The sequence below is a fragment of the Neofelis nebulosa genome, chromosome 8 (genome assembly GCF_028018385.1).
Source record: "Neofelis nebulosa isolate mNeoNeb1 chromosome 8, mNeoNeb1.pri, whole genome shotgun sequence".
NCBI classification, from domain to species: domain Eukaryota; kingdom Metazoa; phylum Chordata; class Mammalia; order Carnivora; family Felidae; genus Neofelis; species Neofelis nebulosa.
In genome coordinates, this window is record NC_080789.1 from 72,234,300 (window position 1) to 72,248,425 (window position 14,126).

Consider the following 14,126-nt stretch of genomic DNA (forward strand, 5'->3'; position numbering starts at 1 on the left):
TTGTTTGGGGTCCTTACCATGTGACTAACATGTTCTTATCTATATTTTCCTTGATTCTGAATTTTTTATTTTTAATTTAACATTTTAACATAGTATTACTTGAGGTTCCATCACAAGTTCATCACCTCGAAGGAATAATGTGGAGGATGGATGGATGATGGATGATTGCTCACACAGATGGATGGCTGGACAGATGGGCAAATGGGTGGATGGCTATACAGTGAGAGAAATAAAACACTATTAGCACATAATACAGTGAAGATTGTAAGACAACATTAAAAAAAAAACCACAAAAATGTGTAATACAGATTATAGTGCTGCCAGAATTCAGGAGAGTTGATAAGTGGTGGGATTGACAGAAAAAAAATGTTTTGTGTCTTTCAGTCTCACATGCTCCAAGAAACTCCCAACGCCACATCGAAGACACAGATTTTTCTTCTTTCTGTTAAGGCTGCACTCACGGCTGGGGAAAATCACATGGTCTCTCACCCCTTCCTCTCAGCAAAGTCTGCAGCTTTTATAGCTTTCTTCCAGGTCTCTAGTCCTCTTGTCTCTCACTCTCAGAAGGCTGCATCTCTTATTTCCCAGAGGAATGTGTAGAGATCAGATAAATTTCCTCTATCTCTTTGTTGTTGAATCCAGTGAATACATTTTGGTCCTTGACTTGCTTGACTTCTCTGAGGCCTCTGACCTTGACCACGCCTTTTCTCTTATTGAAACACTCCCGTCTTGGCAACTGCGAAGTTCCTCTTGCCTGAATGCTCTCTAACCTGTGTGGCTCATCCTTCTCTAGTCCTTTCATGGGTTCTTCTCTGTCAATTTAGCGTTGCTATTTATATTATTAGCGATTGGTACAGTAATGGTGCCTAACAAAAAACCATTCCCAAACTCAGGTGCTTACAGCAACAAGCATTTATTTTCATATTTTCAAGTCTGCAGCCAAACTGCAGTTCAGTCAAACTAGGGGGGACTCTGTCAGCTGGACTTGACTCCAGGTTGCAAGTCAGGCTCAGGTCTATTCTGCCTGTTTTCATTCTGGGCCCAGTCTGAAGGGCCAGTGGCAACTGAGGGCATGTTTCCTCACAGAAGATCATAAGAGGGGATGTCTGTTCATATCATGCCCACTAACATTCCATTAGCCAAAGCACATCATAGAGCTCTGCCCAATGTCAGGGTATAGGTGTAACATTCATCCACCATGAAGCTACTGCAAGGATGTGGATATGCAGTACAATTACCAGGAAGTAAGTAATTCACAATAATCGTTCAATTTTGTTTTCCAGGGTTCTTTCCTCTTTCCCTTTCCCTTCTCATCTCTTCTTGGGTTCTTACCCGTACTCATTTCATGTTAATGATTCCCTCCCTAATCTATAGCTTCAATCCAGATTTTCCTGCCAATTTCCAGATCTGTGCAACCAGTTGCCAAATCTCTGGTTGGAATGACCACCAGCATCTGAAATGCAAGATAAAAGGAAAAGTTAAGGAACTGAATTCCTTATCTTTCTATAGATAAAGCACCCAAACTGTGACTCCCACCCAATTAATATTTAGTGAGGGGTTATTATGTATCAAGCACCGCTCTAGGGACAGGAGATAGAACAATGGAGAAAGAGGAGGAGAGAGGGAAGGAGAGGAGAAGAAGAAAGCAGAGGAGGGGGAAGAGAGAACAAGGAGAAGGAGGAGGAGGAAAAGGAAGGGGAGGAAGAAGGAGAAGTAGAAGTAGGAGAAGGAGAAGAATGCTACCTACCCTCGTGTTTCTTACATCCCACATGCTTGTTAAATAAATCCAAATTTTTAGGTGTCAGTCAGGGTTGTATCACTATGTCACTACAAATAATGTAGAAAACACATTTATCATAGGGGCTAGACCATATGTAACTGCGAGAATAGTCTCTGCAGGCTGATGGAGGAGCCTATATAGGTTGTTTTCTCTGTAACTGGGGTTGGTCCACTAGAGCTAATTCACTCTAGGTCAGCCAGACTGGCACTAGGGAGGGAAAGCTGAATGTAGATGAGAAGAAAGACCATCAGAAACCATGAGGATGAACTGGGACCTCTGTCTGCCTCACATGTCAGCTTTAGTGCCCTAGATGACCTGCTGGTACCCTTCCCTGTGGAGCTGCACATTCACTTGGCTCAGCACTTGGGAAAGCTGACAAAGGGGACCTGGTGAGAGTTGAAGGAGCTACAGAACTGGGAGCTACCCTGCACCAATTAGGCGAGCCAGCAGACCTGCAGCTATGTGGGTGAGGGCCCGGCACCAACCCGGCACTCACCACAGTGGCTGGTGCCCAGCACCAACCTTCAGGACTCAGGTTGGCTGTGACTTCACTTGAGCTTTCCAAACCCCGGGCAGAATGTCTCCTGTGGCCAATACTAACCAAAAATCAGGGTGCCTGGGTGGCTCAGTCAGTGGCTCAGTGGTTAAGTGTCCGACTCTTGACTTCAGCTCAGGTGTGATCTCATGGTTCGTGAGTTAGAGCCTCACGTTGGTCTCTGCGCTGGCAGCACAGAGCCTGGTTGGGATTCTCTCTCTCTCCCTCTCTCTCTTCCCCTCCCCCACTCATGCACACACTCTCTCAAAATAAAATACTAACCAAAAACCATATAGGGAAGAGAACTCTGGGAAACATGGTTCCAGAGTAAATAAGTTGACACAGTACAAAGGCATCAGAATTTGTTAAAATATTTATATTTTATATATATGTATGTACATAATAAATATACATATGGTATATAGATATTATATATGTATATGTATACATATGTGTGTGTGTGTATATATATATATATGTTAATATATATATATATATAGAGAGAGAGAGAGAGAGAGAGAGAGAGCGCACTTAAATGAGACCTGAGTAGTGTGTAGAATTTGTATAATCCTAGAGGTGAAAGGAATCACCAAAAAGGCAAAAATAAGTATTACAGTTTGTCATGGTAAACAGTTTAGCCTACCTTCAGAGGCTTATTTTTTAGAAAAATGTGATTAATCGGGGCGCCTGGGTGGCTTGGTCGGTTAAGCATCTGACTTCAGCTCAGGTCATGATCTCACAGTCCGTGAGTTCGAGCCCCGCGTCGGGCTCTGTGCTGACAGCTCAGAGCCTGGAGCCTGTTTCAGATTCTGTGTCTCCTTCTCTCTCTGCCCCTCCCCTGTTCATGCTCTGTCTCTCTCTGTCTCAAAAATGAATAAACGTTAAAAAAAAAAATTAAAAAAAAAAAAAGAAAAATGTGATTAATAATATACTCACCTGCCTGGGGACCTTACAGACATTTTATAGAACATGATCAAATGATGCTAGTAGGTCAATATACAAATCCAAGGTGTTGAGTATTTTTCATCATTTAGAGGAAACATCATACATAGAGACAAGGGAACCTGTTCTTTACATGTCCAAGAACTTCAGGCCACGTAGGAGCCATTTACTATTCCACCGAGTAATTTATTAAGGGACTAAGAAAGTAAATGCACAAACTCCACGACTGACTTACATGCAGGTAATAATTTACTCTTCTGGAAGCATCTGGCTCATCACTTTTCCTCTAGTTTTCACACATATTCTGAAGAAGGTGTCAATCACTTGCCTATCTGGGTACAATTGACGTAATTTAAAACAGATGTCACATCTCAATAATGGAAAGAAGGCTCTGCTTGGAGAACTGCTGAAGGGGACAGGACATGCATGCAGCTGGCCAGCCCTGAGGCAGAGCCCACAGGCACAAACACTGTTAGGCAAAGGTTTCAAGCAGAAGTTGACCTACAATACCTGCAAACATCCTCTTTCTTTACCCTTTCTCCCTTTTCTCTCTCTGTCTACTCAGCATGCTCCCTGGATCTAAGGAAAGAAGCCAATAAACTAATCACACTAAGGTGTAAAACCCTGATAAGACAGCTATGGGATATTCACAAGGTCATAAGCCAAGGAAAAACAACAGAGCAATGAGATTTGAGGGGATCTTGAGCCAATAAGGGAGGATATAAACCTTCAGATTCCCTCACATTAATCCCTCTGCTCGTTTAGAGCCTGTGTTATGCCCTATCACGGTGGACTCACAGATGGTAGGAATGAGGACTGTTTTTATTCAGCACCAGTGTTTCCCCACAGACTCCAGATGTAGAGGAAATCTCAGCTCACCCTTTGTGCTTGTTTCTTGTGAGCAGTTTAGGTGTTCTAACCGCTAACAGGCCAGCACTATCCCCTTCAGTATGCTGCTTTTTCTGCTGACTGAAACTCAGAAGCAGTATGTTCCAAATACCTTTCTCAATATTTTTTTCTCTCACTACTGACATCTGTCCCCAAAACTAATTGATAGGACAGATGGATGGATAGAAAGATAGATAGATCGACAGATAATAGATAGATAGATAGATAGATAGATACCTATCATAACGGTGAAATATGAATTTTCAAATAAGAGAACAAAAGGAAATGAATTACAGAGAAGCCTGAAAAGATTTCCTTTCTTGAGGTTGGAAAGGCTTTCAAACCAATGCTTGAGTGTGCACACTGTATAGTACTGTACTTACAGCCCTCTAGATTCCTAAACAAGCATCCTTAATGGTCTAGGCTTGAATCGTCCTGTCCTGTTGTCTGCCCTCCCCACTGTGCCAATCCTCCATATCCCCAGCCCTTAAGCAGCTCAGATCCATGTTAATGCCAAGAGAGCACTGCATGGGGGCCCCAATTTACTGGAGCCAAGGGCAAAAATAAAGCTATGAAATTGTTTGCAAGAGCTTAAAATAACTAGTCTGGCAAAGCGAAGCTACACTTTGAGAGAGACAGCAGGGCAGCAGAAGAGAGAATTGTAACCATCCCACTGCCCATAAATGACCTCCCTGCTCTGCCCAGTGGTGCACTTCCTCCCTATGAGAACATCTCCCCTAAGGCAGTGACCGTCATTCAACTTTTTATTTTTCACCCACATAGCATCTTTTTAAATGTCTACTGAATAGTAAAAGACCAGTAGCAATGAGAGAAGGGCTCTTAATGTAATTTAATATGACTTCAGAAACCACAGCCAGGAGACAAATACATCAGTGGATGTATTTTTCTTTTAGAATGCCCAAAATTTACTCATCGTGAATCCTCTGTTGTAAGCCTGTCCCAAAGGATTGCAAAACAAAAGCTAGATTCACCGGCTCCTTCCTTGCTAAACAAGACTCACCCTGTCCCTTGGGGCAGCCAGCAACCAAACAGGGTTTGCACCCTGCCCCATAGGGTAAGTGACTGAGAGCAAAGGAGCCTAAAAAGAGGAAGGCTGGGTGGAGTAGGTTCCAGCCCTACCTGCACCATCCAAGGCACGGAACCAAGTCACTTGGATGGAGGTCCAACAATTGAGGGCAGGTTAATCAACACCCATCTTGGCATTTCTCTGCAGTAGGCACGGAACCAACACGATGCACCATCAGGCACACAGACACTTGCCTTCTTGCCAAACCCTCAGGCAAGCTGGATCCGGTCTCCATTATCTAATTTGATTCTGGGCCCCTAGCTACAATGGTGGATGAGGTCCAAGCCCTAGTAAATCCCCATGCCCTGAATGGTTCCCAGGAACTCAGGTCAGCTCTGGCACCTCGACAAAGTCAAAGCTCAGACTGTGTACCTTCCCCTTCTCCTCCACCAGCAAACAGTTTTCACGCTGGGCCCTGGAGAATTCCAAACTGGAGGGAGCCAGAAATTAGATGGGATATTCTTTAACAAATATGCGCGGGAGCTGGAATTACCACCAGCCTAGGATATCTGAGATGCCAGGAGCCCTTGCACATTCCTGAATGTGCTGACTCCCAGACTGATGACCAACATTTCAAAGTTTCATATCTCCCTCAAATGTCATATTAAAGACTAAACTTGTCCTAACTAAATCTATATTCATCTACAGACATAAGCCATACCAGACATTTTTATTGTAACCCCGGCTGCCTGATAACCTTAGGGGGCGTAGAATCAACTTTTGGTTCATCCTGGTATCCCCAGAATCTAGCATTGAGTCTGGCACACAATGTATAAGAAATAAAACTTTACTGAAGTGAATTGTTCTTGTTGGTAATACCGTACATATCACAGATTACATACTTCCTTGTGTTAAACATATTTACATATTATGTTGAATTTACTTATATACCATATTATAAGCTTGTAGAGGATGAGAGGCATCATAGGTGACCAATGAATACATGTTCATCAAATAAATGAAGTTGGAGAAATCATGAATTTCTCAGAACTATGAAATTTTTAAAAAACAATTTTGGACTTATTATTTTGAAATATCTACCACCAAATTCCTTAAGCCACCATCACTAAGAATGATACGTATTGTGTTGAAGATTGTTGCAGAATGATATATCTTGGCTTTCACCACCTCTTCTCATCAATATTTTAATAAGCACAAGGGGGAAAGGAGGAACACCCCCAAAATGTCAGAGGCTTAGTTCTGGAGCAAAAAGGCTTATTGCCAAACAGGGTCTAACCTGGCAAGTCCACTTAATCAGCTCGCTGTAATGGGAAAGGTATCCATCCTGTTGGTAGTCTCTGGGTATCAACCACTAGGTCTCTGGGCTTATTACCCAGCAGTTTGCAGCTGGGGCAACATCCCAAAGCAACTTTCCTCTCAGACACTCTACGCATTTAGCTAGTTGAACCAAATGGTTCCTATGGATACTTCTTGTATCAAGAATTGTATGATGTCTACATATTACTTGATGAATATACTTTCAGTGCTAATAAATTCAAATTGGTGACTATTACTGGAAAACAGGAAATTTCTAAGTAAATGTGAAAATTTAATCCAAATCAGCGTCCTATGTGATACAGATTATGATGCAATTTAGTAAGTGAAACAGTATTTCTCAAAGGGTCTAGAAAAATAGAACCTGGATGACATCTTAAATATACACCATTCTAATTTTACCCAAGCTAAATAATTGTATGTTATTATAATAATACACACAATTACCAGGTAATAATAGGGTTGCATTCATATACTAAGCACTTTACAAACTATAAGTACAATGGTATTTGCTGTAATGGTTACCATCAAGTTTGCAAAATGCTTGTTGCTTCCATTTTCACATGCTCACGTGCCCTAGTACAACTGAATTTTCCAAAATCCTTGCAAAAGTCACAAAGGCATAAGATAACTGAGAAAGAAAAAGGTGAAGGAGGTTTGCTGTTTGCAAAAGGATCTTGCTTTATGAAAAAGAGCATGAATTTAGCAGGCAGACTAATCTGGATTTGAATTCTGGCTCTTATGTACAAGCCATGTGACCTTGGGCATGTGATTTAACTACTCTTTCCTAATCAGCAAGAATGATGATTACAAAAAAAAAAACTTTCAGAAAACCAATGCAAAGATTAAGCCATAGTTATGTGTGTGAAAGTACCTTGCGTCACTCTTGGAAGATAGTACATGTTCATAAATATTTAGTTTTCTTTTTTATGTAATGTAGAGTGAATTCTTTGCTTAAAACTCACAGCTGACACTGGGGAGTATGAATAGCTTTGCCTCCCCTCCCCCTGCATTTTCCCCACATTCTGTGAGGTAGCCAGGTCCCATCACATTTCTACCTCCATTCTCCCCTTATTCTTCAGGTAATATGAAATCTTTGGTCTCAAATAACTGAAATTCCAGTGAGCTAAATCAGGATACCTTCCTATAGACAGGGGAGGTTTTGGGCAGTGGTCTAGATTTTTGATTCACCTTGGTATCCTAAAGCAGCATCGGATAGAGAAAGTAGTCTGTGAGGTCTTTCATCTAAAATAGAATAGAATAGAATAGAATAGAATAGAATAGAATAGAATAGAATAGAATAGAATAGAATAGAATAGAATAGAATAAAAATAAAATTCCGAAAAAATCTGAGTTCCCCTGTCCTGGAGACAGGCTGGTAACTAGTTCAGTGGAGACTGCAAGGAAAATGCTGCGTGTTAAGTTAACTGGGTAATTGTATAGAGTCCCTTCCATGCAGGGAACTCAGAGCCTTTTAATATCAAAAGTTCCACTTGTGCTGAGAATATATATGCCCTACTTTAGAAGTTCTGGAACTCTCTCCGACCACTAAAGAACAAAATCTTTAAAACTGAAAGCTCCTCATATGGTTTCCCTTTAGGTTATATTTAGTTCAATAAAGGAAAAGTAATTTACCTGGAAGATTTATTATGCATTTCCAAAAGGTGGACATTTACTCTCTCCTCATCACCAGGATTAGGCACAATTATGTCATTAACCTTCCAAACATTCCTTTTGGATGGTGGTGAATTTCCTAATAACCATTATGGTCAAGCTGAGGTCAGAGGTAAATAAAAGGTTAAGTATCACAGACTCTAGGGTCATATAACTTCAGAGGCAAAAACCATGATTAGAATCTTGGTTCTCTGGCTAATTACCTCACTGTCGTCCAGACTGGTGTGTCTCTTCTGATGCCTACAGAGACTTTTCTGATGTTCACGGGTCATGAGGAAAGCTCAGAAGGGATGGAAAAAATGATCCGGTAACCAGGGACAGAAAGAGAGGCTCTCAGCCTGCTTCATCATGGTTATTTATGGCCTGCCTATCAGGGACACAGCTTACACAGCTAGGGCTTTATAGAGAAAAATCTAGACCAGATGAGCGAATGTATTTAATGTGGTCAACCAATCTGGGACAGAGCAGCACCAGCCAGTTCAGAGACAAAACGGGGTTCTTGCAGCTGACCTTTTTCATGCTCTCTGCTTAGGACATAAGCACAAAATTCCTTATTATTATCTAGTTTGCAGCTTAGATCCTAAGTTTACGAAGTTCAAAAAGTTAAAATAACTGAAATTTATTGAGATTCTATTGCATGCTCTGCACTATTTTAGATGTTTTATATACATTTTCTTTTCTTTTCTTTCTTTTCTTTCTTTCTTTCTTTCTTTCTTTCTTTCTTTCTTTCTTTCTTTCTTTCTTTCTTTCTTTCTTTCTTTCTTTCTTTCTTTCTTTCTTTCTTTCTTTTGAGAGAGAGAGAGAGTGCGCTCAAGGGTGGGTGGGAGGCAGAGGGAAAGGGAGAGATAGAATCTTAAGCAGGCTCTACACCCAGTGTGGAGCCCAACGTGAAGCTCATGACCATGAGATCATGACCTGAGCCAAAATCAAGAGTCAGATGCTTAACCAACTGAGCTGCCCAGATGCCCCATATTTTCTTACTTAATCTTTATAAGAACCCTGCAAGTTATATATTATGCTCCTTTTTTACCACTGAGAATACCAAGGCTCCAGAAGACCAAGTAATTTATCCAGCTGAACCAACAGAGCTTAGACTCTATTCAGGCAAGGTTTAGTAGATTCCAAAGTCTATGATCTTTCTGCTATGTTTCCATTTTCTTACAGAGAAACTCTCTGTGGGTCGCCTGGGTGGCTCAGTTGGTTGAGTGGTCTACTTTTGCTCAGGTCATGATCTCGCGGTCCATGAGCTGGAGCCCTGCGTCAGGCTCTGTGCTGGCAGCTTGGAGCCTGGAGCCTGCTTTGGATTCTGTGTCTCCCTCTCTCTCTCTGCTCTCCCTGCTTGTGCTCTATCTCTCTCTGTCTCTCAAAAATAAATAAATGTTTAAAAAAAATGTTTTTAAACAAAGAAACTCTCTGTAAGGTGAAGGCCAGATCAGACCATTCCTCTCTCTGTGGACCACTCACCAACAACTTTTGACAAGTGTTTTCAGCTGGGATTGATTTCTTTGAAGTAAAATGAGTTCAGCCTCAGGAATCAGTTTGCCACCTCCTATGTGTGCCAAGAAAAGACTGTACATAGATATTGACCACAATACCTGGTTAATCACAGAATCCCTGTAACCCAAACTATAAGCTTCCATAAAAGGGAAAATGCTAGGTTACATGGCTGCCTGAAATGGCCATAGACTCCATTGCCCCCTAGGATAGTACTATTCAATGTTATACTTGCTAGAAACATAACAAAAGCATAAAAGGTAACCTTTAAAATAAACATGACCTCTGTCACACCCTTCTCTTGTTGCTTTTTTCCCTCTAACCCTGATTTAGGACCTGCCTCTTCTCTAGAATCTAGAATGTCTAGAGCAGAGCTTCTCAACTTCAGCATTGTTGACATTGGGGCTGGATAATATTTTGGCACAGTGAATGGGGACTGCCCTGTCCATTGTGAAATATTTAACAGCATCTCTGGCCTCTACTCATTTAGATGCCAGTAGCAACACCCTCCCCAATCATGAAAATCAAAAATGTCTCCAGATGTTGCTGAAAGTCCCCTAGAGGACAAAATTACCCCTGATTAAGAATCACTGGTCTCAATTATGGACTTAGTTACCAAAAAACTCTAGGAAGCTCTAAATAGAATGTTATTGTACAGCCCTGAGATCATTTTCAGGACACAACAATGCTTGATCGTTGTAAAAGGCTGATATTCTAGACTCAAAAGAAAAGTAGATGGCATTCTCCAGGTGTTATCTGAAGTGAAGGAGGATAAAGAAGTTTCAATCTTGGAGAATTTTTCAGGAAGCTATCATCCACTTCCTAGGTAGTGAGTGAACCAAAAAAAAAAAAAAATGTTTTAACTCTAGTATGAAGAATCAGTCTTCAAAATATGTGCTTGTGGAGGCACCTGGGTGGCTCGGTTGAGCGTGTGGCTCTGGATTTCAGCCCCGGTTATGATCTCAAGGTTTGTGGGATTAAGCCGAGCATCAGTCTCAGCACTGACAGGGCAGAGCTTGCTTGGGATTCTCTCTCTTTCTCACTCCCTGTTCTTGCTCTCTCCCTGTCTCTCCCTGTTTTAAAGTAACCTTTAAAAACAAAACGAAACCAAACAAGGGGCACCTGGGTGGCTCATTTGGTGAAGGATCCAATGCTTGGTTTCGGCTCAGGTCATGATCTCACAGTTTGTGGGTTTGAGCCCTGTGTCAGGCTCCTCACTGATAGGGCGAGACTGCTTAGGATTCTCTCTCTCCCCCTCTCTGCCCCTCCCCCACTCACATGTGCACACTCTCTCTCAAAATAAATAAACTTTTAAAAACATAAAAATAAAACATAAAATAAAAAAATGTGTGCTTGTGTATGTACCGTTTCAATTGAATCTTCTTAAACTAGAATAAGTTATGGCAATGAGAAAAACACAATTCTCCACTTCTGCCCACAATGTTATTTACTTTTTCTTTAGTGCAAATAAGTCAGAAACCCAGACAAAGATATTCACGGAGCACCTGGGTGGCTCAGTCGGTTGAGCGTCCGACTTCAGCTCAGGTCACGATCTCACGGTTTGTGAGTTCGAGCCCCGCGTCAGGCTCTGGGCTGATGGCTCAGAGCCTGGAGCCTGCTTCTGATTCTGTGTCTCCCTCTCTCTCTGCCCCTCCCCCATTCATGCTCTGTCTCTCTCTGTCTCAAATATAAATAAACATTAAAAAAAAAAAAGATATTCAGATGGCCACCCTTCTCAATTACACTTAGTACCAATGAGTAAGAAATTTTCTAAAAAAAAAAAAAAAAAACTAAGAAAAAAATGTCTATGGTCAATATGTTGTTTGAGTCTTGAAAAATTCTGCAATGTTTTTGTCTTTATTCCTTGCCCTTAATAAACTTAGGGGAAAGTGGCACAATTTAGCAATATAAATATTGATTTAGCTATGTCTGATCTTCTTTCTGCCTTTTTCTATTTTAAATTTTTTGTAATCTGGCTTAAGTCAGTTTTACCAGGAATTGTTCACTGAAGTCCTTGTTTGGCTCTTAGATTTGTCTGTGAATAAACACTGTATTATATGTGAAATACAAGCAAATCTCTCCAAGTGTTATAGTACAGAGCCAGCAATGGGAGGGTTGGATTGGAAGGGGCTGGAGAGGCAACGATTTGAAGTAATAGGACACATGAAATATCTAATCACCAGAGAAGTCATTCCATGTTGTTAAATAGAGATAGAATGTTCTAAATTCTTGAAGAGGATTCAGAGGAAAAAAGAGTATGTGGATAAAAATATGAACATACATAATGATTTAACCCTCACAACAACCCCAAGAGGGAGATTGTGATTATCTCATTTTTCTGGTAAGAAATGGAGGCACAAAAAAGTAACTAGCTCAAAGCCAAATAGTAAGAGGCAGAGGTGGAACTTGAACCCTGGCAGTTTGACTCCCAAACTCACTCTACTATGCACACAATTCTTTGGGAGATTTAGAAGCAAGGATCTAGGAAGGAAATGGGATCATTTGTCCCAGAGAATTGTAAAGTGATAGATCATTAAAAATTTGGCCACACTGAAGGAAGATCTAGCAATAATTCTGTTAATTTCATCACCATACAGAGAAATTCCTTTGGGATTGGGAAGAAAGGAGCCTGAACCAGCCCCATCTGCTAGCCATACTCATCAAATTAGCCACGTAATTGCCAAATGCCAAACTTACTTGGAAGATTCAGCCATAATGTTATTCTTTAAAGATAAACAGTTTTGTAAATAAACATCTGCCCACTCCCACTCCCACTGACAACTAAAAAGCAGCTCTGTGTAGGAGGCTGAATAATTATCTCAGATGTGGAATGATGAACTCCAAACCCACGAGGAGATTATTCATGATTACCTCAGAAATACTGCTGTGTTCCCACCTGCTGCTACTATTTCTCTTTTCTCTGGTCTTGCTTTCCCTATTGCCCCCCCTCAGTCTTTCCTGCCTCCACCTGCCTTCTGAACATGGACTATCCAAGGCTCTGTCCTCAGCCACCATCATGAATCCAACCATCTCTCATAAGCAATCCTAAATCTAAGCTTCCATCCTGACCCCCCTCCTTACTTCCAAACCCACATTCCTATCTTCCTAATGGACAGTTCATTCATTTGTCCAAAACAGGACTCACATGCTTCCCTCACACACACACACACACAAATAAAATAAAATAAAATAAAATAAAATAAAATAAAATAAAATAAAATAAGGAAAATGCTCATGTCAGTGATCATAACTAATAGCCATTGTGTCAGTCACCCAGTTCTCTCTACTATTCCTATCACATCCCAACATTTACCTGATGCTGGTTTCAAGGTTTGTCACTTTTGCTTCCTTCTCTTCATTTTTATAGCCCTCCTAGATTTCTTTAATGAGCTTCTAGCAAATTACCCTGGCTCTGGATTGCACTGCCTAGTACTGTAGCCATGAGCCACATGTAGCTAAGGAGTACCTGAAGTGTGCCTGATCTGAAATGAGACATGCCCTAAGTATAAAGGCATGCTCCATTTGAAGCTTCCGTTGGAAAAAAAAAAAAAAGAATAGAAGATATCTCATTAATAATTTGCATAGAGATCACATATTGGAATTATAATATTTTTATGGATTATGTGAAAATATTGAATTATTCCATGTTTCATCATATGCCTTTTTAATGTGGCTGAATAATGGCATCCCAAGGTGTCAACATCTGAATCTTTGGAACCTGTGAGTACGTGATCTTACAGGGCAAAAGGAACTTTGGAAATGTGATTAAGTTAAGGATCCTGAGATAGGAAGATTATCCAGATAAGCCCAGTGTAATCAGTAGGGGCCCTATAAGAGGGAGACGGGGAGATTTGACTGCAGACGATGTTATGCTACTAGCTGGGAGGAAGGAGGCAGGGGCCCTGGACCAAAGAATGTAGGCTGTCTCTAAAAGCCAGTGTTGTCAAGGAAACAGATTCTTACCGGAAGACTCCAAAAGGAAAACAGACCAGCTAATACCATGATGTTAGACTTGTGGCTTCCAGACCTGTGGGAGAATAAATGTGTGTTGCTTTAGGCCACAAAGTTTATGGTAATTTGTTACAGTAACAATTGAAAACTAATACATATGGCTACAAGGAAATTTAATTTACATGTGGCTCCCCTTTGTAGTTCACATTAGCTTTCTGTAGGAGAGCACTGCTTTAGAATCTTCTCCCTGTCCATTCCCCAGCCAGAGTGATCTTATGCCATCACTCCCTGCTCAAATGCTGTCCATGGCAAAGCAGGTGGATAAAATGAAGCCCAAATTCTTGTTTGGCTCTCAGATCTCTCCATCACCTCCATCACTTCACAGTTGACAGCCTTTGCCATTTCATCAGTGCTACAAACCCCCAAATATCTTATACACACACACACACACACACACACACACACACATGCATACACACATATATACACATATACATACA

General features: G+C 41.1%; 1 long non-coding RNA gene across 1 annotated transcript; it reads right to left on the minus strand.

Moving 5' to 3' along the window:
- Positions 1 to 352: 352 nt before the first annotated feature.
- On the minus strand, positions 353 to 13,924 carry LOC131519742 (uncharacterized). Its single transcript, XR_009265768.1, has 2 exons — positions 13,639 to 13,924; positions 353 to 1,453 (listed from the first exon to the last, which is right to left on the minus strand). It is a non-coding gene; the product is annotated as an uncharacterized LOC131519742 (long non-coding RNA).
- Between the last annotated feature and the right edge of the window lie 202 nt (positions 13,925 to 14,126).